General features: G+C 35.4%; 1 protein-coding gene and 1 long non-coding RNA gene across 2 annotated transcripts in view; both read left to right on the top strand.

Moving 5' to 3' along the window:
• The window catches only part of LOC141389530 (uncharacterized), a 1,388,168-nt gene that overhangs the window by 523,078 nt on the left and 837,161 nt on the right, over positions 1 to 27,929 (top strand). The gene's annotated exons all lie outside the window — the stretch shown is intronic.
• On the top strand, positions 440 to 842 carry LOC141391260 (uncharacterized). The gene is made up of 3 exons (XR_012409604.1): positions 440 to 495; positions 556 to 649; positions 718 to 842. It is a non-coding gene; the product is annotated as an uncharacterized lncRNA (long non-coding RNA).

Below are 27,929 nucleotides of genomic sequence, written 5' to 3'. Positions count from 1 at the left end.
CAACCCTATAAAAAGTTACCAAATTTGGTAATATTCTACCAATTGTGGCAACCGTGGTTATGAAGTAAATTCCAGCTGTGCGGTGTGAATGTGCGTGTGTGCGTTTCACAAGCAGAAAACATGATTAGGCAAAGCAACAATAAGCGCTGGCTTAAGTTGATCAGCAAATTTTCAACAACGTTGTTTTAGTTGACATTACAACGCCGCCAAGTGCGGATGAAAAAAATTTACGATTTGTGGTTTTAACTTAGAAAAGTAAGTATGTTGTTATTATTGGGTAAACCATTTCTGTTAAGTTTTATGTATTCATTTGTTTATTTAGCTGAATTTTTATTTATTTGTTTTTTTTTTCTTTGTTCAAGATGTAAGCAATAGAAAATATAAAGAAGAGTCCAGCGACAAAAGACAAATAAATTACAAAATTTTTTTATGTTTCTCAATTTTAATTACTGGTGACACAACGCCCAATAGGATCATAAACTTCGTTGAAAGTAGGTATGAAGTGTTTAATGTGAAAACAAAATACAAATATTAAACTAAAACTCTTTCATGTAGTTTTTATGTGTACAGTTGTTTTATGTGAATTTTGTATGTTGTATCACAACATCATGGACGTGCACAGGGGATGACTCAGCGGCAAAATATGAAGGTAAGTTATTGTGTAAAAAACCAGTTATTTAGTTAGCAAATTGTTTATTCTTTCAATTTTACTTACAGATGTCAACGACCAATGGTTTCATTAATGTATGTAGTTAATACCTAAGGAATTAAAAATGACGTCTTGTACCCAGTTCAAAACTAATTGCAATAAACTGAATTAAACATATTTAGCATTGGCTTCATTTTTATTTATTGCGTGAGTATGAAATTACATCATAACATAAATGAAATTTTACGTTACATCAATGAAAGGTACCATTGGTTTTGAACCAACGTAAGGCTTCATTTCATTAATGAAAGTATTTCTTTACATCGATGAAGGTATTTCATTACACTAATGAAAATATTTCATTATATAAATGAAAGTATTTTATGGCATTAATGAAATTTCATTGCATTAATGAAAAGTTTTCATTACATCAACGAAGAAGTTTCATTGCATTAATGAAAAGTTTTCATTGCATCAATGAAGAAGTTTCATTGCATTAATGAAGAGGTTTCATTGTATCAATGTAGAAGTTTCATTGCATTAATGAAGAGGTTTCACTGCACCAATGAGGGAGTTTCATTGCATTAATGAACAAATTCTTTAATTTTACTTCAATGAAACTTTTTTCGTTTATTCAATGAAGCTCTACGTTGGCTCAAAATCAATGACAAATTTCATTGATGGAACGTAAGATTTCGTTCATATTATGAAGCTTTTTCTTTCAGTGTCCTAAGATTTGTAGTCGGACACACACGTTCTGTACCACCGTACTCATAACTTAGTAAGAAGAAATATATGTAGTTATTTTTGTTTACATTACTTTGTAGTGGGTTACATAATGACTAAAGGATCCGAATTTTTTCTGGACCAAATTATAGGTAATTCGATCTGAAAATATAGCTAAAATCCTTAAAATACTGAAATCGGGTGGTACCGTCACATAAGAGCTATTCCAAAACGTGTACCTATGCCTACAATTTTTGGTAGCCAAGTCGTTTAACCACGCCAAACCTTAAATTCCAAATTATACTTTACTCGGTCTCAAAATAGCCGAAATCGGGTGGCACTGTTATATGGGGGCTATTATAATACATGGACCTATGAAAACAATGTTTTGTGTTGATGTTGTTGTAGCAGCAAAAAAAACCTCCGTGAAGCACAGGTTTGATGCTGGGTTGGCAGCCGCTGGCCGAAACACAATGGTTTCGGGTCAATCCGGTACGAAAGAACCCGCTGTAGTGGGATTGAATGTTTGGTAATGGAAAGCAATTTTCGATTTTGGTCTAAAACTAAAAATGCGATTATTTCAGTTGTCTTGAAACTCGACTTTCGACTTTTTCATAAGAGCATAAAATCGATTATAATCGACTATTCGTCGATTTTAGTGTTTTCTTTTGAAACTGTAAAACCGCTAAAAGTGTAAAACCGTCAAGTCAGCAAACGCGAAAATCGATCACATGATAATCGATTATGCGATTTTCCCTCCAGACAAAAGTAGACGACGATTTTTAGATTTTTAACTGCAAAAAGTCGATTACCTCTTCGAGAAGTACATGACAAGTTATAGCTAATTCGATATGAATATATCGTCCAAATACTTGAAATCAGGTGGTACAGTTATATGGGGGCTATTCCAAAACTGGGACCTATGTCTATGTCGCCGTACATTAAGAATTTTTGTCGATTTGTTCCATATCCACACTTATGACACAAATGTGAAATATTGTAAATCACATGGAACAAAGTGAAAAAAATTCCGAAAATTAAAGTTCTGATTTTATGTCGAAAGAAAATTATTGCGAACGAAAAAACCTAAACTTTGGTTTTCATGGCAATTTTGACTTTGTGTTTGCTTTAAAACAACTACAAAATGTAAAAATCATACACGAGTTTCGTTGTTTTTCTTTCGTTTTCATTTTTGTTCGACATAGTGAAACAGGCCCTAAGTTTTTAAAATATTAATTTCATAACTGAAAACAGTTTAAGATTTCGCGTCGATACATGGATATCTCGGAAACTAGAGCCAATAGGAGAAACCGACTTCAGAAAAAGCATATCGGAAAACCCAAGGAATCACTTGTATCACAAAAAGGCGAAAATGGCGTATGGAACACTTAAGCATGACACCGACGATATGTTCACAATTTTTTGGTGGAAAAATTGTTTGATCACGACAAACCCTAAATAGGGAATTATAACTAATTCGACAAAGCTAAAACCGGCAAAACACTTAAATTCGAGTGGTACCCAACAGCAAAGAAAAGACACATATTTTAAAAAATTTCAGCCTCTTATCTCAGTGGACAACATTTAAATTTAATATTTCAAAACGTCGATATATACCGACAAATTCCTGACGGAAAGTTTTAAGACTCAAAGAAGAATAAATACCAAATTTCCTACATTTCGGTATGAGAATGTAGCTAAAACTAAAACCTTAAAAATACCGAAAATCGGGAGGTACAGTTCTATGGGGGCTATATCAAAACGTAGACCGATACATCCCATTTTCAATACCAACCATCCTGCAAGTAATAAAAACTGCTGTACCAAATATTGACTCTCTATCTTTAAAGTTGCGAGCTGTATCTTGATTTCAACAGACAGACGGACGGACGAACGGGCAGACGGACATGGTTAAATCGACATGGAATTTTATGCTGATCAATAATATATATACTTTATAGGGTCTCCGACGCATATTTCGATTTGTTACAAACGGAATGACAAATTTAATTATACCCTCCATATGCACGCAGAGAAAAAATATTTTTCGCTTTTGTTGGAACAAAAATATAAAATTTTGTTCCAAAATTTTATTTGTTTTGTTCAAGCATTGTATTGCAAATCCAAAAATACAATCTTTTGCTCCAAACATAAAAAACAAGAACAACTTTCGAAATTCCGCAATATTGTAAAAATCATTAACAATACCGATTGGTAGGAACTATCATAATCTAGAATTTTTACAAAAAATATTGTCATTTAAAAAATTAGCTTTTGTTGTAGTTTTAAATACGTATTGTTATTTTGTTTTTTCAGTAGATACACAATTTTGAATTGAAAATTTCTATTACTAGTTCAAAAATACATATTTTTGACTATATTCTCTCCCGTTAACTTGTTGAGTATTTGCTCTGGATTCTAGTAGCTGCATTCTTGTTTTGCTCTCTTTAGTTTATGTGTGGCAGCCGGTGAAGTTATTTGTGTTTGTGCATTCTTTGTCCCTAATTAGATTTTGTTTAACAGTCGAAGAAAGTGGATCAAAAAAAGTAAAACATTAGTGATTAAAAACTTATAAAAACAACCTTCCAACACAAAAATGCAAAAAATCTAATAATAAAGGTGTCATACATTATTAAATCTATTGAATTCTTTATTATTTTAAAACTGTCAGTGTTTCCATTTTTTTATCGCGTTATCTACTTTTAAAATGCAATGTAGTTTTTTTGTTTTCTCATGTGTTTTTGTGAAGCGCTAAATATAAAAGTGGTGGTTGAAGCAGAATTTGCGATATTAAAGGAGATATTAAAGAAGAATTCCGATAATTCATACATCTTTGACACAATAAATTACATTTTCTTGAAAACGTCTATCCCTTTTGGGTTCTTTTTATACTGAATAATGTTTACAACACGCGTTTGTAGTTTTGACCAAAACTATTGTAAATAGAGTTAATTTTACCTCAACTGTTCTGAATTCTAACAATATTTATGGTCCATTTGGCCAAAACTATTATAAATTCTAACAATAGACATTGTTACTTCTGATAGAAACTCCTATGAATTCTAACAATATTTATTGTCCATTTTGACCAATACTACTTTTCATTGTTGTTCGACACCACCTCTTTTGAATCTCTTCCTCTACTATCGTATGTAGGTTGTTATGTGTGTGTGTGTGTGTTTTGTGGAGAGCTAAAAACAAAAAAGGTGGTTGAAACTTATTATACGAAGAGAAAATAGAAATAGTTTTTTTTTTCCTAAATTTGTGCTTTTGTGAACGAATTGTCGGAATTCTGTTTTAATTTAAAATATAAAGAGCGCGTGGCAACAGTCTAATAATTTTTGCAATGTATGCTCAATGAAAGCCAAAGAAACGAATACTGCTGACACTTGTATTTTATTGCGTAGTTTTGTGTGTCTGTTTTTAACTTACTTCATGATGCTATTTTTTTAATTTAGCGGGTTAAGGATTGTTTTGCTGCAGACTTTTTAAATTTAGTTAAGAAAACATAAAACTAATCACCGACAGCTGAAGTGGAATTTTTTAATGAGAATACACTCTAAAACCAGTTATATTCAGTAATTTGGTGCAACAAAAATTAATTAGTAAGTATCTTTTTTTGTCCTTTTACTAAGCGATATTTCTAACACATTTTCTTTTTCTAATTTAGCTTCAAATTCTACTAACGACTTGGATTCACAATTTTCCTGACCGAATAAATCACAAGAAATAGTTTACCAACATGCTTTATTTGCACATCAAGAGACGAATCTTTGTAAAACTAAATAAAATAAGGGTCAATCGAAATTAAAATTATCTCAAATCAGTGTTATTTAATTTTTTTAAAAATCATATATGAAATAAATAATAAAATGAAACTTTTTATATTTTATTTAAATGTAACACATTAAAAAGGTATGTATACAATTTTTATTCCAACTATTTCGTATTGCAACAATAAATATTATTACTTCTGACCAAAACTATTGTGAATTGCAACAATACATATTGTTACTTCTGACCAAAACTATTGTAAGTTCTAACAATATTTATTGTCCATTTTGACCAAAACTAGTGTGAATTGCAACAATAAATATTGTTACTTCTGACCAAAACTATTGTAAGTTCTAACAATATTTATTGTCTATTTTGACTAAAACTATTGTGAATTGCAACAATAAATACAGTTACTTCTGACCAAAACAATTGTAAGTTCTAACAATATTTATTGACCAAAACTATTGTGACTTGCAACAACAAATATTGTTACCTCTAACCAAAACTATCGTAATTACATGTTTGGTCCAAAACGTTATAGTGTCAATGAGACAATACATATTTATATTTAGAACACATAATATAGCCAAGTGTGACAATAACGATTGTTGGATTGACAATACTACATAAGGAATCCAACAATATGTTAACAATGTATATTTTGCTCTTGGAATATTGTTGGATCAAACATATTTTTTTCTCTGCGTGTGGTGGAGGGTATAAAAAACTGGGTGTCCTTTTATGGACCCCTCTGAGTTTTTTCGTCCGCGAAGTTTGTTTGAACTTTTAAGCCTCCCTTAAAAGTTCAAACAAACAATGCCAGGTACCCGAAAGAGTAGATCAATGTGCATCTTCGAACTTTATATAAGATTCGTAGAAATATTACGATATGCATAGTTTGGGACAACGCAGTATCTGGTTCAAACTAAGTTTAAGTTCGCAGATGGGTTATATTGGTCGTTTCCTTCGGTTACCTTCCACACAAAAATTCAAAACTATTCGCTAAAATGGTCCGCATGATCATTTTCGAAGGGAGTAACCGAATTGTTCTATACACTGCACATCGTAAAATTGTTAGCAGACATATTTCAGTTTCGAATATGGACAATATCGGCCCACTCCTCCGGGTAACTTCTAAACAAAATTTCAAAAATGTTTGGACAAGTGCAGTTTAAGAACAGCACCGAATTATTTTGAGTTTTTGCGACATCTTGTCCTCGTGGCGTATATCGGTTCACTTCTTCGGGCACCAACCCGACAAAAGTTCAACATTTTGCACAAAAATGGTGCGCATCTAGAAGGGATGTAATCGATTTGGTCCATACTTCGCACATTGCAATATTTCTACTAGACACAGATCAGGTTCAAATATGGACTACATCGATCCAGTTCTTCGTGTACCTTCCACACATAATTTCAAATCTTACAGCGTGTTTTTGTAAAAAGTTTTTGCCCATTCGTTCTTCGATTTCATGAACGAAGACACAATTTGGTTTTCATAGCGGTTGACGTTTGTATTCGTGTGACAAACAAATGAAAGCTTTTTATTTTCCTAATTTTTTTGGTTTTCGTAACAAAATCAGACGAACGAATACGTCAAAAATAAACGAATGGAAAAGACCCATCGTTTTGAATGAAAATTAAATAATTTGAGTAATAAATGGCAGAAAATACACGAAAACTGGAAGGGAATGCAATTTTATTTATTTCCATAGAAGCACACGCGTATATGTACATCCGTTTCTTCATATTATCACAATTATTTTTGTACAAATTTGATTACATTTTTTTTCTTATTTTTTGTTTGTCATCTGTTTATAGGGGTTGCCATCAAGTAACACATTTTACGTGCAGGTGCCTATGCAAAATTCACAAAATAAGTATCATGGAAACCCTGAAATATAAAAGCTTTTATAAAATAGACGAAAGCTTTCAGATAAAAACGAATGGTTCGTAAAATTTTACACGAACCAAATTTTGAACGTATACGTTTTAGTAAGAACGGTTCGTGTGACAGGCAAGCATTTTTACAAAAAACACGCTGTTAGACAAAGTTCGAAGATGGTAATTATCGGCCTACTCCTTTAGGTACTTTTCCGACTAAAGTTATAAAATAATTACTAACATGGTACGCGCGATATCTCATTAACGGTACAACCGACTTTGGATCTTGTAATCCCAATTTTGGATATTGTAATATTTGTTCAAACATTGTTTAAGTTCGAAAATGGGCCATATCGGTCCACTCCTCAGAGTACCTCCTCACAAAAGTTAAACATTTTTGTTTAAGTGCAGTTTATGTACTGTTCGAGTATCTTTTGGAACATTTTGCCGAAGGAACTCCTTGTTTTGTTTGTAACTCATTGAAATAATCATTTGCGACCCCATAAAGTATATACATAAGTTCTTGCTCAGAGTAAAATAGCCATGTCCGAACTAGATGTAATTTTATCAAAAATTATCAACATTGATTCATGTTTTGGTAACGCTACCTCCCGATTTTAGTTTTTTTATGGATTTTTTCCACAAACTTTACAAAACTACTAGTAATTTCATCTGTGAAGTTCACAACAGTCACAAAACTTCTCCCCACAAAAATTGTCAACGTGGGCCTTCGTTTTGGTATATCCCCTATATAACCGTACATCCCGATTTTAGGAATTTTGAGAATTTTAGCTGCCTGTAATTCGTAGTGATCTCAAAAGTTACTTACTTACTAAGCTGGCCCATTACAGAACATTTGTTCCATAGGCCGAACTAAGAAAAGATTTCCAATTCATCTCTTCATCCACTTGTTTGCGCCATCTATTCCTTGGCCTGCCAATTCTGAGTGCACCGCCAGGCGGTTCGTATTTATACGCCTTTTTAGCGGGTACATCTTCGCCCATTCTTATAACATGGCCTAGCCAACGCAATCGCTGCATCTCGATACGTTTAAGTATATTGATGTCGTTGTATAGCAGATACAGCTCGTGGTTCATACGGCGTCGATATTCACCGTCAACACAGATTGGCCGTACATCTTTCGAAGAATTTTTCTCTCAAACACACCAAGCACTACCATGTCTGCTTGCGCAAGTACCCAGGCTTCGGAGCCATACATCAGCACGGGTAGTATCAGTGTTTTGTACAGCGTTATTTTTGTTTGACGAGATGTGGGTTTCTTAAACCAAAGTAGCATCTTTTGGCCAATACAAATCTTCTTTTTATTTCACAACTGATGTGTTTATGTCGGTGTCGAGGTATAGGAAGTCTTTTACTACCTCAAAATTATAGGAACCAACTTCAACAGTTGGTCCGAGCTCAATGGATGCATTGCGCGACGACACCATCAACTTGGTCTTATCGCCGTTTAACGCCAGACCCACTTTATCAGATTCTCCTTCGACCTTCATAAAGGTATCGGTTACATCTTTTACTGATCGTCCCATGATGTCTATATCATCAGCATAAGCAAATAACATGTGGCTATTGGTGTAGATTGTGCCACTTCTTTTGACGTTTGCCTCTCGTATAACCTCTTCTAGCAGGATGTTGAAAAGATCACAGGAAAGGCTGTCTCCTTGCCTGAAACCTCTTTTGATACAAAACTCTTCGGAGAGGTTCTTTCCTATTTTAACTGAAGATCTTGTGTCAGTTAGAGTCATTTTACAAAGCCGAATGAGCTTTGCGGGGATACCAAATTCAGACATTGCTTGGAATACATTTGAACGTAGCGGGCTGTCGAAGGCTGCTTTATAATCGACAAAAAGGTGGTAGGTGTCGATTTGCATCTCTTGGGTCTTCTCCAGGATTTGCCGCAGGGTAAATATCTGGTCAATGGTGGACTTGCCAGGTCTCAAGCCGCATTGGTATGGACCAATTATTTCGTTGACCATGGGCTTTAGTCGTTCGCACAATATCCCTGACACTATCTTGTAGAAGAGTTATGCCCTTATAGCATAAAGTCTTATCTCCTTTCTTATGGACGGGACACAGGATGCTCAGTCTCCAATCGTCGGGTACGCGTTCTTCCTGCCAGATGGAGCTAACTAGCTGATGCATACACCTTATCAGCGTGTCGCCTATGGTTTTAAACAGCTCGGCTGGTAGGCCATAAGCTCCTGCTGCCTTATTATTTTTAAGCCGGTTTACTGCTGTCTTTACCTCATCTTGGTCGGGTGGTATACATTCAATACCATATTATGGAATTGTATTTGTGGTATCTTCGTCGACTTCTCTACTATTGGATACCAACAATTTGGAAAAATGCTCTTTCCATATCCTTGGCACACTATCTGTATCAGTTACTAGATTACCTTGCTGATATCTCCAGGAGGATGTACCAGCAGGGACGTACGCAGGATTTCATTTCGGGGGGGGCCCACCTTGACCAAAAATCATGAAATTTTAAAATCTTGGGTAGGGTTACGTAACCCTATTTTAAAGGCTGTCAGTTGAGTTTTTATTAATTATTGAGACAAATTATATACATTCAATAGAGAAAGAGTTCACAATAAATAATTTTTAAATTTTTCACAGAGTAATATACATACCCAACAAAATTTGAAGGAAGGGGTTCTATGTGATGACGTGATTTCATGGCATATTTTGCATTGGTTCAAAGCAAGTCGTGAAAGATCCGATATTTTCATTAGCATTTTAACCCATGCAAAGGAAGTCGTGAAAGATCCGATATTTTTTATCAGCATTTGAATCATTTGTACAGATCACTATAAACAAACAAGTCGATTTGTACATCCCTACATGTAGCGACATCAAAACAAAAGGGTATACATTTCCAAAATTGTTGTTATAAAATTACAAAATTACAAATTAAATGTAGGTTCCATGTCGAAATCTGAACTGGTGATAAGAAGATAATAGAAAAGCTTTTGTAAGATGAAACAAAATCAGTGGCTGAGAGTGGACGAAGTAAACTGCAGCGGCGGTGATTAAATTGAAATTTTGGGTGTAAACTTTATGCTGATAAATTAGTTCTAGTTATTTTATGAATTAGTTTGAATTAATAAAGAGTTTGGTTTGTCATGAAAATCATATTTCAATACGGAATTTTCCATTTTCCAAACAAGATATGAAAATGTCATGCCAAAGGGTTGGTGAAAATGACATGTCAAAGCAATGGTCAAAATGGCATGCTTAGGATCCGACAATGAATGTCATCTTCAGATCCGAAAATAAATGTCATCTTATGGTGGTCACGCTCATATAAAGTTCATGAGTGAAAATGCTAAAAAGATGACATGCCAGATCACTTGCACCCATGATTCAATAGCATCCTTGGCATCGAACATTTTGCTGGGTAATTATGCATTACTTCTTTTATATTTTGAATTGAAAATGAACCATTTTTGGTATTGTTATCCATATTTTTAAGTTATTAACCACATATGCTTAACCACATTATGGTACATCCACATTCGCTCTTAATTAGCATTTTGGTTTCTAATTTCCCCTGAGAATTGCCACTGTTTCGCAAGATTTTCAGTAACCGAAGATCTTACCCTAATTTCTAAGAATATCGGCTATTATACGGATTTTGGGATTCCTTTGGTTGGAGAACCTCCATGCTGAAAGTGACTAAAATAGATCCACGTTTTAATGCTTATCGATATATCGCCCTTTAATTTCAGTCCCATGTTCCAAAAAGTTTTTTGTTGGATAAATCTTTGACCCCCATAAATTACATCTTATAAACCTTTTAATTGGAATTTGGTATACTGTAATATGTCAAGGTATTTTATTATATCTTTTAAATTATTATGAATTAAATATCTCCAAAAAGAAGAATAACTCGCATCGGCGAGTGCATATTAGAATTGATTAAATCCGCGCAATCCAAAAAAAAAAAAGTAAAAAAACATTAAAAAAGAAAGCGTTTGTAATTTTGGCCATTAAGAACCGTTTCTACAGAGTTCGTATGTTCTAGGAAGTTGTTTATTGAGATCTGAGGTACAATTTTGTAGTTAATTGTTTTGCTTCAATTTTTATTGGTTTGATATGTGTAGACCAAAATTCGAGTAAAACTTATAACGGAAATTTGACCTTGACAATTTTGACCTTGAAGATGAGGTTGATGGCTTTTATGTGTTTATGTGTTTACAATTATTATTTTTTACGACTAGAGCTAAAACTTAGCTTCCACGAGTGATCCCAAATTCTTAGCGGTTTAGTGGATATAGACCTTTGGTGGACTAGACACTTGTCAGAATATGGTTAATAATTTTCCTGTCGCGTAGTGTTATCTTTTGGAAAGCAAGTAAACCGTACCAGTCGGCTTTACCGCCTCTGTGGATTGAGACGTTTATCTATCTACAGATCGAAATTCGGCTTCACAAATTTTGTGGCCTTTGTAACGATTGTGGACGTTCCAAATAAATGCTTACGTTTTTCTAATAAAATGAATTTGGATTAAAGCGCAATAGGTTTTAACTTTTGCGGAGAATGTTTCTAAAGGAATGTGCCTAGTTAGTCCATTAAACGAGTAGATTTTATTATGAGAGTCATTCCTTCCAATAGTAATCGCGCCCACCAGCCATATTAGTTGGTCAACGTAGAAGATGACGTAGAAGATGGATATTTGCGCACAATTTTAGCGAAAAATGTTTAGCTTTTGTAATGTAAGTTTTCCAAACTTAGCATAAGCCATATTAGTCCACCCCCAATATGCTAATTTTGGAAAAATATTATGTCGTCCAAAATTTGGACCAAATAGGTTAATCCGTTTGAGAGATGTCATACGTCCAGCCAGAGAAGCAGACCGGGCTAAATGACTGCAGATTATCTGACCCGGATTTCGTCCAAACTTATGTGGAGTCTAAAACCATTATTTCGATTAGGGACATTTGAGGGTAAAATTATACAAATACAATAGGAAAAAAGTGGGTATGCTACATATAGCAGATTTTAGAAGTTGTTGAATTATTTTTTTTTTTAATTTTTCTTCATTATTTTCAAACTGAGGCTGTGAACAATAAATAGTTACAAAAGGGGCTTATACATACATGTAATTAAATTCCTAACGATTTTTTACGAAAAGTGAAAAATATGACGCAATTTACAAATCAAATAGTGACAAATTGTCAATGTCGACAGAAATAGAAAAGATACACATATTTTTTACGGAAGTTCATTGAAATATTTCATTAATCTGAAATCGTTTTTATATTAGGAGGCAACGAGTTCCACAATCTAGCAATTCGAGTAGAAAAGGATTTCTAGCAAATACTTGTGGTAAAGAGATTTATTTTTATCTGAGAGTTTATAGAAGACGATCAAAACTGGAATCAAATTAAAAGAGGAACATAGGCATCGGATTTCAAGAAAACGATCAAATGAAAACCCTAAAAACCGAAGGGAAAACTGCATTAAAAAAATATTAATATTTTTTCGAAAGCAGAACATAACTTTGTTTATTTATTCCCGGTGGTACAATAAATTTGTCGAAACAAATTTCTAATTGGTTTCGAAATTATCCGAAATCCGAGTTCGTTTATTTTTTGATACTGAAACGATATGGCATAAAGAAAAATTTGAAAATTTCAAACAAAAAATTTGAAAATATTTCTTACAAAACTTGTAAATGAAGTACGTTTTTTGTACATAAACTTCAAATTCAAATTTCATTTTAAATCTCAAAAAAAATATTTTTATTTACAAAAATGTAATAATTTGGTATAGTATCTCAGCAAATTTTGTTCGACCAAATCATTTCGGGGGGGGGGCCCGGGCCCCCTGTGCCCCCCCCCCCTGCGTACGTCCCTGTGTACCAGTTCCAAAGCCATCAGTTTGACGTTTCACTCTTTGGTAGAATTTTTGGACTTCATTCTGACATCTCGATTTTTTCACACTCCCGCTTTTCCATCTCCCTCTTTTTCCTGCGGAAAAGACGTTTCTCCTCTCTCCTTTTTTCCCGATACCCTACTCGGGCGCTACGCGTTGCTACTGATTGTAAAGTAGCCCTATATGCCGTATCTTATTCTTCGGTAGCAGCACGACACTCCTGGTCATACCATGGATTCCTTGGTGGAGGTATCCAAGTACTGATTTTGCGGCTGTTTGCATGGAGTGGGAAATGTTTTGCCATTGTCCTGATATGTTATCGGGACGAGGAGTGCTTTCATTAAGCAATTGGGCTAATTGAGTGGAATATGCTGTTTCTATCTGTTGTGATTGCAGTTTACCGATGTCCAACTTCCGTGTTGTGTCTGTTCGCACTTTGTTTGCTACGTTTAATCTGGTACGTACCTTTGCTGCAATAATGTAGTGGTTCGAGTCTTTGTTTGCACGATCGTACATCCAACACGCTTGATGCATGTCTTCCATCTATCACAACGTGATCAATGTGATTTCTTGTTCTTTGATATGGCGACAGCCAGGTGCCCTTATGAATATCGTGGAGTAGTGCTTGGAGCGCAAGATAACTCTCTAACGGTTCTGCCGATTCGGTCCAAAATGTGGCCTTCGTAATATTTTGTGCAAACTTAGTTTAAGTTCAAAGATAAGTCATATCGGTCCACTCCATCAGGCAACTCCCCCACAAAAGTTAAAAAATTTTCGGAAAATATGTGCGCACAATAACTCTTGATGGGAGTGGCCGATTTGGTGCATACTATACACATCCTAATATATCTACCAGATATAGATCAGGTTCGAATGTGGACTAAATTTGTCCACTCCTTCGGGTACCTCCCAAACAAAATTTTGGATAAATTCACTTTAAGACCTGCTCTCCAATCACAATTCACTCCGTTTTTGTTGAAGCAACTTGCATTCGCTGCCTCAATTACGGCAGTAAACGCTTTTTCAGGGACAAGTCCATACTTCTTGAGAAAACAGCCAGAAAGTTGTTAAAAACCCGTATGGCACCATATGTAATGGCTGGAGAGCACCTCTCCTACAAAAGTTCAACGTTTGTGCCTAAGTGCAGTTGAGGCTCTGTTCGAAGATCGTTGGTAAATGTATACCGATGGTGTTCGTTGTGGTCCTGTTTAGAACTATATTATATTTTCCGTGGACAAGTCCATGCTTCCTGGCATACTGGTCCAAAATTTATACGATGACCCACTGAAATGATTAGTGGGATCGATATCTATCGAGAAGATATGACTCCCTAAATAAGATCCACTTCCATAATGGACTATATCGGTCCATTCCTTCAAGTACCTCCTCCGCAACACTTTTTAACTTTAATCCTAATCAACATTTTTGGAGGCAAGTTCAAATGTCCAAAAAGGCCCACAAAATTCTGACATAAGCTGAGGGTATATCTCTGTCGGCCAAGGCGACTGATACTTTTTATACCCTCCACCATATGGAGGATATAATTAAATTTGTCATTCCGTTTGTAACACATCGAAATATTCGTCGGAGACCCTATAAAGTATATATATATTATTGATCAGCATAAAATTCTATGTCGATTTGACCATGTCCGTCTGTCCGTCCGTCCGTCCGTCTGTCTGTTGAAATCAAGATACAGCACGCAATTATAAAGATAGAGAGTCAAAATTTGGTACAGAAGTTTTTATTACTTGCAGGATGGTTGGTATTGAAAATGGCATATATCGGTCCACGTTTTGATATAGCCCCCATAGAACGGTACCTCCCGATTTTCGGTATTTTTAAGGTTTTAGCTTCATTATCCTACCAAAATGGCTGAAATTTGGTACGTAGTCTTCTTTAGGGGTACAAAACTTTACCTCAGAATTTTGTCGGTATCGGTCCACACCTTCATATAGCCCCCATAGAACGGTACCTCCCGATTTTCGGTATTTTTAAGGTTTTAGCTTCATTATCCTACCAAAATGGTTGAAATTTGGTACGTAGTCTTCTTTAGGGGTACAAAACTTTCCCCCAGAATTTTGTCGGTATCGGTCCACACCTTCATATAGCCCCCATATAACGGTACCTCCCGATTTACGGTATTTTGAAGGTTTTAGCTTCATTATCCTACCAAAATGGCTGAAATTTGGTATGTAGTCTTCTTTAGGGGTACAAAACTTTCACCCAGAATTTTGTCGGTATCGGTCCACACCTTCATATAGCCCCCATATAACGGTACCTCCCGATTTACGGTATTTTGAAGGTTTTAGCTTCATTATCCTACCAAAATGGCTGAAATTTGGTATGTAGTCTTCTTTAGGGGTATAAAAATGTCCCCCCGAATTTTGTCGGTATCCGTCCACACCTTCATATAGCCCCCATAGAACGGTACCTCCCGATTTTCGGTATTTTTAAGGTTTTAGCTTCATTATCCTACCAAAATGGTTGAAATTTGGTACGTAGTCTTCTTTAGGGGTACAAAACTTTCCCCCAGAATTTTGTCGGTATCGGTCCACACCTTCATATAGCCCCCATATAACGGTACCTCCCGATTTACGGTATTTTGAAGGTTTTAGCTTCATTATCCTACCAAAATGGCTGAAATTTGGTATGTAGTCTTCTTTAGGGGTATAAAAATGTCCCCCAGAATTTTGTCGGTATCCGTCCACACCTTCATATAGCCCCCATAGAACGGTACCTCCTGATTTTCGGTATTTTGAAGGTTTTTGCTTCATTATCACACCGAAATGGCTGAAATTTGGTACTTAGTCTACGTTGGTGGTATAAAACTTTCCCCTAGAACTTTGTCGGTATCAGTCCATGCCTTCATATAGCCCCCATAGAACGGTACCTCCCGATTTTCGGTATTTTGAACGTTGTGGCCTCAATATTCCACCGAAATGGCTGATATTTCGTATTTAGACTTCGTTGGGGGTACTCAAACTTCCACTTTAAATTTGTCGGTATAGGTCCACGCCTTCAATAGTCCCCATGGAAAAGTACCTCGCGATGTTTCGTATTTTGAAGGTTGTGTCTTCAATATTCCACCAAAATGGCTGAAATTTTGTATTTAGTCTTCAATGTGATATAAAACTGTTCGCCAGAAATATGTCTGTACAGGTCCACGCTTTCATATTGCCCCATTTCTGACTAAATTTCGTCGGTATAGGTCCACGTTTCGATATATCCCCCATAGAACGGTACCTCCGGATTTTCGGTATTTTGAACGTTGTGGCCTCAATATTCCACCGAAATGGCTGATATTTGGTATTTAGACTTCGTTGGGAGTACTCAAACTTCCACTTTAAATTTGTCGGTATAGGTCCACGCCTTCAATAGCCCCCATGGAAAAGTACCTCGCGATGTTTCGTATTTTGAAGGTTGTGTCTTCAATATTCCACCAAAATGGCTGAAATTTTGTATTTAGTCTTCAATGTGATATAAAACTGTTCGCCAGAAATATGTCTGTACAGGTCCACGCTTTCATATTGCCCCATTTCTGACTAAATTTCGTCGGTATAGGTCCACGTTTCGATATATCCCCCATAGAACGGTACCTCCGGATTTTCGTAATACTGAAGATTGTGACGTCAATATCCAACCGAAATGGCTGAAATTCGTTATTTCGTCTTCCAAGAGTTATAATATATTCCAGAAGAGTATTATCAGTATAGGTCCACGTCTTCCTATATCCCCATAGAAGCTTACTTCTTGATTTTCGATATTTTTTTGTTTTAGCCACATTCTCTTACCAAAATATAGGAAATTTGGTATTTAGTCCTCTTTGAGCCTAAAAACTTTCCGTCAGAAATTTGTCGGTATAGATCAACGTTTTGAAATAGCCCCCATAAAATGGTGCCTCACATTGTTTTACCGAAATTGCTGAAATTTAGTATTAAGTCTTCTTCATACACGAAAGGAAACTAATTATTTCATTTACTTCAATACAACTTGTGGTGGAGGGTATAACAAGTTCGGCCCGGCCGAACTTAACGCCGTTCTTACTTGTTTTACTTGTTAATAGATATTTTATTGTAATCAAGTTTAAACAGTTTTCTAATAGAGCAGTTGATTTTATGTTATACATATTGTATTCAATGTACTGTATTTGATGTTTTAAAACTTGTATTACTTTATACTCCAATTATAAAATACAGTGTATATATCGCAGTCATATTTATTACCACTGCCTATTTTACTTTAATTGGTTTCGACTACGCTTAAGATGTCACATCTGTTCTAATTTTCCCACATATGTTCATTACACTTTCTTTGGATAATTACGGTGGAAAAATCTTCATTAGTTCCATAATTATTTGTCTAATGAGATTATGAGCATCATTATGGTGTTGAGAGTTTTGTTAACAATCAAATTACCACCTATATAATAATAAAAAAGCCCATAAATTATCTACTGGCTTTTTAGTAGTTTTTTTTTTTTGCTTCAGGAAAGTCAGTCTTTAATGATCTCTCACAATCATAAAATGTTTTGTCATGTTATCGTGCTTAAACCTAAAAGTTATACTCGGGTACGGTTTATGTTCATAGCTGAGCTATGATTATAATGTTGTTGGAGAGATGGGTAGTGATGGTGACATTAATGTTCATCACCTCCAACATGATGGCTTTATTTACATTTTACTGAATTGTTTAATTGCTTCTGGCATGGAATTGATTTTGTATACAGTGCGTGGCTTTTGCTTCTTTTCTTTAGGAAATTCATTGGAATAAACTGTGAACAAAAAAGACAAAGTATTCAATCACGAATCGAGGAAAAAACGTCATACAATAGCTGGTAACAATAAACTACAATTCGTGCAAACAGTAAATGAATAAAAATTCGTAAAAAAATCATTTCTGCATATAAAATGATAGCATTTTCACTCAAAAGCAATGTGTTGGATACAAATATCAATAAAAAACAATTGGGACATATTCATATAAAACCGTAGACTATAATTCTAATAGAACAGGTTTTCGTATTCAATCATTTTAAGCACACCTTTTTCACAAGAACAACATATTTGTATGGTTTTTTGAAATTCCATTATTTTATTTAATACAAAAGAGTACACCACTGAATCACGCAGCGAGGTGTTTACTATTATTATTTCAATGACAAGAATTGCAAAAATGTAATAGTCTATTTTTGTTCCTTTATATTGAATTTTCTGAAGTTTTTCTTTAACGTGGAATATGCAAATTTTGTTTATGGTACACAGAAATTTTATTTAATATTAATGGAATATTTAGTTCTTTTTTGCATTGTTCGCCAAGGGGTAAGGCAGGGAAGACTGTAGTTTCGATTGTCACCATACAATATCATCAGTTCTCTTGTTTTTTTTGGAATATTTAAAAACAGTAAAGTTTTTAAAGGTACATGTTTTTTAACATGGTTTTTATATACGCAATTGAATGACATCTAATTTAATTGACAGATTTTTTTTTCTCCTCTTTATCAGTGTTCGAAAATAAACACTATGGTATCGTACCGTACCGTTCTGTACCGTACCAAGGTGGATAGGTACACTACGATAGTGTACCGCTCCGAAACACAAACACTAAAAAATATTTTACTGGAACACAGCGATAATCGTAGTGTTCCGACTGCGGAGCAATAAAAATTTTAGTGTTCCGACTGCCGGATCACTAAAAATCATAGTGCACCACGTGTTGGAACACTAAAAAATAATAAAGGTATTATGTTTTCTTATGAAAATTAAATATTTGGTTAAATTTGATCAAATAAAAATTAAGATAAGCTGTTACATCCATGTATGTTTAAATTGGTTAAACACATTGCGAAATTTGGTCAAAATTATGAAAAAACAATATTTAGTTTTTGTGGCATGAAGCACAAAGATCATCGTGCCGGAGCACTGAAAATCGTTTTGTACCACGTTTTGAAACTCTAAGGTAATGAAACATACATACATGATTTTATTATGATTTCTGAGGAAATTAAATATTTTATATATATTTATACCCTCAGCATTTATGCTAACGTGGGTATATGGTAAATTTCAAATTTCCTTTACAATTACATAGAAAAAAATTAAAAACTTTTTTGGCGAGCACATCCGCCATTTTTGGTACATGGGTTACGAAAAAAATCGTGGTTTCAAATCTGTTCGCGTTCACAAAATTGGATGCTGCACTCAAAAGTTATATGCGGTTTTACTTTCTTGTAAAGAAAAAATATTTAAAAATTCCTATTGTGCTGTAATAAGAACATGTATACATGAATCGTTAGCAGCATTTGATATCTATCCGTAGATGCTAAAATATTTGCTAAATTTATTTTTATTTTCGCGGAAAATCAAAAAATATTGAAGAAATCTTGGAATAAATTTTATTTATTCTAAATCAGAGTCCAAAAAATCTCTAAAAAAATAATTTAAAAATACGTACAGAATCTAGACAACGCGTAGAAAAATGTGAGACCAAAATTATAAAGATCGCGTTTATAACTTGCATATTACAGCAACAACAAAGAACGGAAACTTATTGTTGGAAATTATTTCAAAAATATTGGCCTGTTCTCGTACTTTATAAAGTGGTAAAAGTCGTAAAAGTTGTAAAAGCCGTAAACGATTTTCATATAAATTTTGTGTACGGGAACGCAAAATGTGTAAAAGTGGTAAAAATTATAAAAACTTTTTAGTTCTGGAACAGAGCTTATATTTTTGGTTAAATACGAAAAATAAATGTTGGGAGTTATTCTTAGAGATGGTTTTTACCGGGTATTTACCCGGTAAATACCCACACGGTGAGTAAATACCGGGTAAATACCCATTTGTGGGTATTTATTTGGGTATTTACTATATTGAATCACTAATACAAAATCTTAGACCCTATTTCTGGGTTTAGGTTAAGAAATCGATTCAAAATGCATAGTTTTACACTACTTTAAACAAGTGGGTAAATACTTGGGTAAATACCCGAGTATTTACCGATTTAAGGTATTTTTTACTTATTAGCATCATTGTACAATCATATTGGCTGAAATTTGGCACAGTGAGTTCTCAATATGTAGAAAATATCCTTGCAAAAATTTGTCAACATAGGTCCACGTTTTCTAATAGCCACCATATAAGGGTACCCCGATTTCGAGTATTTACCCAAATGTTGGGTAAAAACTCTTTAACTGCCGAACTACTTGACGTAGGCTGACAAAACTTGGCTCAAATCTTTCTTATGTCAAAAGAACTTCTGGTACTGAACATGGGGTCTCTGGGTCCATGTTTTGATATAGCCCCCATATATCCGTAACTCCCGATTTAAGGTATTTTTTACTTATTAGCATCATTGTACAATCATATTGGCTGAAATGTGGCACAGTGAGTTCTCAATATGTAGAAAATATCCTTGCAAAAATTTGTCAACATAGGTCCACGTTTTCTAATAGCCACCATATAAGGGTACCCCGATTTCGAGTATTTACCCAAAAGTGGGTAAAAACTCTTTAACTGCCGAACCATTTGACGTTGGCTGACAAAATTTGGCTCAAATCTTTCTTATGTCAAAAGAACTTCTGCTACTGAGCATGGGGTCTCTGGGTCCATGTTTTGATATAGCCCCCATATATCCGTACCTCCCGATTTAAGGTATTTTTTAACTATTAGCTCCATTGTACAATCCAATTGGCTGAAATTTGGCATAGTGAGTTCTCAATATGTAGCAAATATCCTTGCAATAACTTGTCAACATAGGTCCACGTTTTCTAATAGCCCCCATATAGGGGTACCCCGATTTCGAGTATTTACCCAAATGTTGGGTAAAAACTCTTTTACTGCCGAGCCACTTAACGTAGGCTGACAAAATTAGGCATAAATCTTTCTTATGTGAAAAGAACTTTTGCTACTGAACATGGGATCTCTGGGTCCATGTTTTAATATAGCCCCCATATATCCGTACCTCCCGATTTAAGGTATTTTTTACTTATTAGCCTCATTGTACAATCATATTGGCTGAAATTTGGCATAGTGAGTTCTCAATATGTAGAAAATATCCTTGCAAAAATTTGTCAACATGGGTCCACGTTTTCTAATAGCCCCCATATAAGGGTACCCCGATTTTGAGTATTTTCCCAAAAGTGGGTAAAAACTCATTAACTGTCGAACCCCTTGACGTTGGCTGACAAAATTTGGCTCAAAACTTTCTTATATCAATAGTAATAAAGGTATAGGAAATGGAGTCCCTGGGTCCATGTTTTGATATAGCCCCCATATATCCGTACCTCCCGATTTAAGGTATTTTTACCTATTAGCCTCATTGCACAATCATGTTGGCTGAAGTTTGGCATAGTGAGTTCTCAATATGTAGAAAATACCCTTGCAAAAACTTGTCAACATAGGTCCACGTTTTTTAATAGCCCCCATATAAGGGTACCCCGATTTCGAGTATTTACCCAAAAGTGGGTAAAAACTCATTAACTGTCGAACCCCTTGACGATGGCTGACAAAATTTGGCTCAAAACTTTCTTATATCAATAGTAATAAAGGTATTGAAAATGGAGTCCCTGGGTCCATGTTTTGGTTGTAAAATGTGGCTAATAGATGAAAAAAACCTTAAATCGGGAGGTACGGCTATATGGGGGCTATATCAAAACATGGACCCAAGGACTCCATTTTCAATACCTTTATTACTATTGATATAAGAAAGTGTTGAGCCAAATTTTGTCAGCCAACGTCAAGGGGTTCGACAGTTAATGAGTTTTTACCCACTTTTGGGTAAATACTCGAAATCGGGGTACCCTTATATGGGGGCTACAGGAAAACGTGGACCTACGTTGACAAATATGTGCAAGGATATATTATACTCCTTGAGGACTCACTGTGCCAAATTACAGCCAATTTGGTTGTAAAATGCGGCTAATAGATGAAAAATACCTTAAATCCGGAGGTACGGCCATATGGGGGCTATATCAAAACATGGACCCAGAGACCCCATGTTCAGTACCAAAAGTTCTTTTGACATAAGTAAGATTTATGCCAAGTTTTGTCAGCCTACGTCAAATGGTTCGGCAGTTAAAGAGTTTTTACCCAAAATTTGGGTAAATACTCGAAATCGGGGTACCCTTATATGAGGGCTATTAGAAAACGTGGACCTATGTTGACAAGTTTTTGCAAGGGTATTTTCTACATATTGAGAACTCACTATGCCAAACTTCAGCCAATATGATTGTGCAATGAGGCTAATAGTTAAAAATACCTTAAATCGGGAGGTACGGATTATGGGGGCTATATCAAAACATGGACCCAGGGACTCCATTTCCAATACCATTATTACTATTGATATAAGAAAGTTTTGAGCCAAATTTTGTCAGCCAACGTCAAGGGGTTCGACAGTTAATGAGTTTATACCCACTTTTGGGTAAATACCTTAAATCGGGAGGTACGGATATATGGGGGCTATATCAAAACATGGACCCAGAGACCCCATGTTCAGTACCAGAAGTTCTTTTGACATAAGTAAGATTTATGCCTAGTTTTGTCAGCCTACGTCAAGTGGTTCGGCAGTTAAAGAGTTTTTACCCAACATTTGGGTAAATACTCAAAAACGGGGTACCCTTATATGGGGGCTATTAGGAAACGTGGACCTTTGTTGACAAATTTTTGCAAGGATATTTTCTACATATTGAGAATACACTGTTCCAAATTTCAGCCACTATGATTGTACAATGATGCAAATAGACAAAAAATACCTTAAATCGGGAGGTACGGTTATATGGGGGCTATATCAAAACATGGACCCAGAGACCCCATTTTCAATGCTAGATATTCTCTTGATATAAGTAAGATTTGAGCCAAATTTTGTCAGCCTACGTCAAGTGGTTCCGCAGTTAATGAGTTTTTACCCAACACTTGGGTAAATACTCGGGTATTTACCCAAGTATTTACCCACTTGTTTAAAGTATTGTAAAACTATCCATTTTGAATCGATTTCATAACCTAAACCCAGAAATAGGGTCTAAGATGTTGTATTAGCGATTCAATATAGTAAATACCCAAATAAATACCCACAAATGGGTATTTACCCGGTATTTACCCAATTTACCCAATTTACCGGGTATTTACCCATTGGGTATTTACCCACTGTCCATCTCTAGTTATTCTTAAACTTCTACGAGAAAAGTAATTAGTCATCGTGAAAGTATATTTGCTTTCTGTGATAAGCAATAGAAATAAGAAGTACAGAGTAATATTGAAATTACAATCAAAGAAAAAAAAAACACAAAAGTTAAAAAGCGTGTAATTCGCGAATTGGTTTAAATCGGTTGAGGTGCATGTGCTTTTCGGATACAGGGAGTCCATGTCTATCAATATGCATGGATTTTCCCATGTTTCATTCAGCGGCCAAAGTGTGCCATCAGTTGCATCTTACTATTCAAAAAACCTTCAAGTGGGCAAAAAAATTACGCGATATGCATATGATTATAAGGTGCATCCGATTTTAATAGCCCCCTATTAAAAATACGTCAATATAAATTATTTTAGACAGATTCGTCAAGAACTGCGGATGTGCCACCGCATTCTATTTTGGGATAAATAGGGATATTACTCATGAATCTTTGTAATTTTTGACACACCTTTTTGGCAAATATTATAATCGCGTATAAAGGATTACATTTATGCAAAAATAGTCAAAGAAAATCGCGGTTCAATTCGCGGAATTGTCAAAATATATTTTTGCAGATTTTCCCAATTTCAAGGTATCTATATCCGGCGTTTTAGTGTATGGATCCGACCGCGGAAGAGCTCATTAGATCCGGCACGCAAAAAAACTAAAATCACGCGGAGTTCAGGGGTACCTGTACGACAGTTGTAAATTTTAAAGCCAAAAAATAGGTTTTTTCAGAAAATTTACGCAAATTTACTAGGAAGCTGTACGGAGCACACTCATGAGATATATGTACATCGAACGACGTGGAATGGCGAGTTCTACAAACCTATAAACTAGTTTGGATTATTATCTAGTTGCACCCTCTAATTATAAGAAAAATTCGAAAAACCCAGTTTTCAAAACTTCAAAATGTCAGCATCGATTTTATATATCGAAAAGTCATACATTAGAACCATGTTGCCCAAGGGGTATTCTTCAATTCTTTCTTTGAGCTTATTTCTGAATTTTCCGTGGTTTGACCAGAAACTTCAACACATTTTCACCCATTTTTTAATATTACCACCAACGCAGCTTCCACGAAAATTATTTGTTATGGTCCATATTATGAGATCGTGGCTAAAACACTTCAATTAATATAAATATATTCATATTTTATAAAATATATTAACAGTTCGCGACTTATTAAATGGTGAACCTCAACTTCAACGATTGAAAAACTTTTTTGAATATTACCGTATACACTTTCATACGGGCAAAATGTGATTTTAGACCCAAGTATGTTTGGACGAAATGTGTTTCCGACAATTTGGAGTCGATTTAGCAATGTCCGTCCGTCTGTCTGGCTGGCTGGTGCGCACGATAACTCTCGAACGGATGAACCGAAAGTTGGCCATCGCAATATTTTGTCCAAACTTAGTTTAAGTTCGAAGATGGGTTATATCGGTCCACTCCTTCCGGTACCTCCCCCACAAAAGTTCGAAAATGTTCGGAAAATTTGTGCGCACGATAACTCTTGAAGGGAATAACCGACTTGATCCATACTTTGCACATCGTGATATTTCTACCAAACTTAGATGAGGTTCCAATATGGACTCAATAGGTCCACGCCTTCGGGTACCTCCCACACAAAATTTAGGAAAAGTTCAGTTTAGGACCTGCTCTCAAATCGCTTTGACTTCTGTTGCAACAACTTGTATTCACTGCTTCCCATACGACGGTACAAGTTTCATCAGGGGCAAGTCCATACTTCCTGAGAAAATAGCCTAAAAGTTGCAAAGAGCCCCCATGACATCGTGTGTAGTGGTTGGAGCGCAAGATAACCCTCGAACGGATCTGCAGATTCGGTTCAAAAGTTTAAAAATAGTTTAAATTCGAAGATAAGCCATATTGGTCCACTACTTCAGGTACCTCCCCCTCAAAGGTTGAAAAATTTTCGGAAAAATTGTGCGCACGATAACTTTTGAAGGGAGTGACCGATGTAATCCATACTTTGCACATCCTAATATATCTACCAGATATAGATCAGGTTCGAATATGGACTATATTTGTCTCCTCCTTCTGGTACCTCTCACACAAAATTTCGGATAAGTTCACTTTAAGACCTGGTCTCAAATCACTTTGATTTGTGTTGAAGCGATTTTCATTCGCTACCTCCATTAGACGGTAAACGTTTTTTCAGAAGCGAGTCCACATTTCTTGGGAAAACAGCCCGAAAGGTGTAAAAACCCCCTATGTCACCATATGTGGCGGTCGGAGAGCATGGTAACTCTCGAGCTGTTCAACCGATTTGGTCCAATATTTGGTCTTCGTCATATTATATCCAAACTTAGTTTCATGGGGCAATACCGTTCCACAACTTTCGGCACTTCTCCCCAATATTTAAAAAATTTCACTAAAATGCTAGGACGATATCACTTGAATGTAGCAACAAAGTTGGTCCAAACTTTGGTTCTCCTAATATTTTGTCAAAATTTAGTTTAACTTCTAAAATGGACCAATCGGTCCTCCCTAATGGTACCTCCCCCACAAAAGTGCAACATTTGTGTCTTACTGCAGTTAATTCCTAATCCACATTTTTGTCGGCAAGTTCAATGTCCAAAAAGGGCCACAAAATTCAGAAGAGACCTTAAATACATTCGATCTGTCCGTAGTTGAAAGTTTCACGTCACATTGGCTGAGGGTATATATCTGTCGGCAAAGCCGACTGACACTTTTTTACTTGTTTTTTTAATAAATAAAAATTAAAAGAAAATGTGAAAAACATCTGATTTGGTTTTTGGACAATGGATCACTAAAAATCGTAGTGTTCGTCTGCGGAACACTAAAAATCGTAGTGCTCCGACTGTCGGAACACTAAAACTTTTCCTAATCCACATTTTTGTTCTGACTGCGGAGCACTACGATTGTTAGTGTTCCGACTGTTGTACCCAACGTTTTTAGTGTACCAAAATGTGGTACACTACGTTTATCGTTGTGCTCCGGAACAGTATCACTAAAATATTTTTTAGTGTTTGTGTTCCGGAACACTAACGCTAAAAATATTTTAGTGATACTGTACTCGGAGCGGTACACTATGTTAGTGTACTGTTTATTTTCGAACTCTGTTCTTTATATCCTCCATCGCAATATGGATAGTAATTATACTCTTTTTATACCCTCCACCATAATATGGAGGGTATAATTAAATTTGTCATTCCGTTTGCAACACATCGAAATATTCATCGGAGACCCTATAAAGTATGTATATTCTTGATCAGGGTAAAATTCTAAGTCGATATAACCACGCCCGTCTGTCCGTCTGTTGAAATCAAGATACAGCTCGCAATTTTTAAACAACCTGTAATTTCACCTGCGAAGTTCTTAACTGTCACAAAACTTCTGCCCCCTAAAAATTGTCAACGTGTGTTCCAGCTTTGATATAACCCCCGTATAGTGGTATATACCGATTTGGGATATTTGGAGAATTTTGGCTGTATTTTTTGACCGAACTACCTACAATTTCGCAGTGATCGCAAAACCTAAAAAGTGGATCCATCCTTTATAACGGCACCTGCCGTTTTAAAACAATTTAATGTTTTGAAATTTGGTGCTTAAGGTTAAAAGTGGTAAACAAAAGTCTCCACCAAATATCGCCAAAATATGCCCACTTTTTAGGTCTATCTACCTCATATAACGGTACCAATCGATTTGTGGTATTTTGAAGTTTTTAGCTACAATATTTGGAATAACCCTCAGCTTGCAATTTTTAAGAAAGAGCTTTGTAATTTGCTATAGAAGTTTATATTATTCCTAGGATGTTTGGTATTACAAATGGGCTATATCGGTCCAAGTTTTGATATAGCCCCCATAGAACAGTACCACCCAATTTTCGGTATTTTGAAGGTTGTGGCCACAATAATTTGGTACTTAGTTTTCTTTAAAGTAAAAAATTTTCCCCAGAATTTTGTCGGTATATGCCCACGCCTTCATATAACCCCCATAAAACGGTACTTCCCGATTTTCGAGATCTTGAAGGTTCTGGCCACAATAATCCACCAAAATGGCTAAAATTTGGTACTTAGTCTTCATTGGGGGTACAAAACTTTGCCCTTATAGAACGTTACATCCCGATTTTCTGTTTTTTAAGGTTTGTGGCCACTACCCTCAAAATACCGAAAATCAGCCACCGAAATTATTTGAAATTTGGTATTTAGTCTACGTTGGAGGTAAAAACCTTTTCGACTGAAATTCGTCAGTGTAGGTCCACGTTTCGATATAGCCCCTATAGAACGGTACCTTTCGATTTTCGTAATTCTGAGGGTTGTGACGTCAATATCCCACCGAAATGACTGAAATTGGTTATGTAGTCTTCCATGGGGTTATAAAATATTCCAGGGGGCCTATTCTGTAACTTTTCATTTGTTTGTTTTATTGTTGTTGCAAAAACAAAAGAAATTTAAATATCGATAGTTGTTAAAAGTTACAGAATAGGCCTACAGAAGAGAATTATCAGTATAGGTCCATGTCTTCCTATATCCCCAAAGAAGCGTACTTCTTGATTTTCGGTATTTTGAAGGTTTTAGCCATATTACCTAACCGAAATATCGAAGTTTGATATTTAGTCTTCTTTGAGTCTAAAAACTTTCCGCCAAAACATTTATCGGTATAGATCGAAGTTTTGATATAACCCCCATAGAACGGTACCTCCCGAATTTCGGTATTTTGAAATTGCTGAAATTTAGTATTTAGTGTTGTTTATAAACGAAAGGAAACAAATTGTTATATTTTACATCAATACAACTCGTGGTGGAGGGTATAAAAAGTTCGTGCGTTTGTAACACATCGAAAT

The sequence above is a fragment of the Musca autumnalis genome, unplaced genomic scaffold, assembly GCF_047663935.1.
Source record: "Musca autumnalis isolate F117 unplaced genomic scaffold, ASM4766393v1 scaffold_1, whole genome shotgun sequence".
NCBI lineage: Eukaryota > Metazoa > Arthropoda > Insecta > Diptera > Muscidae > Musca > Musca autumnalis.
The sequence above is the reverse complement of the archived record's forward strand: the minus strand, read 5'-3'. Positions and strand labels throughout refer to the sequence as shown.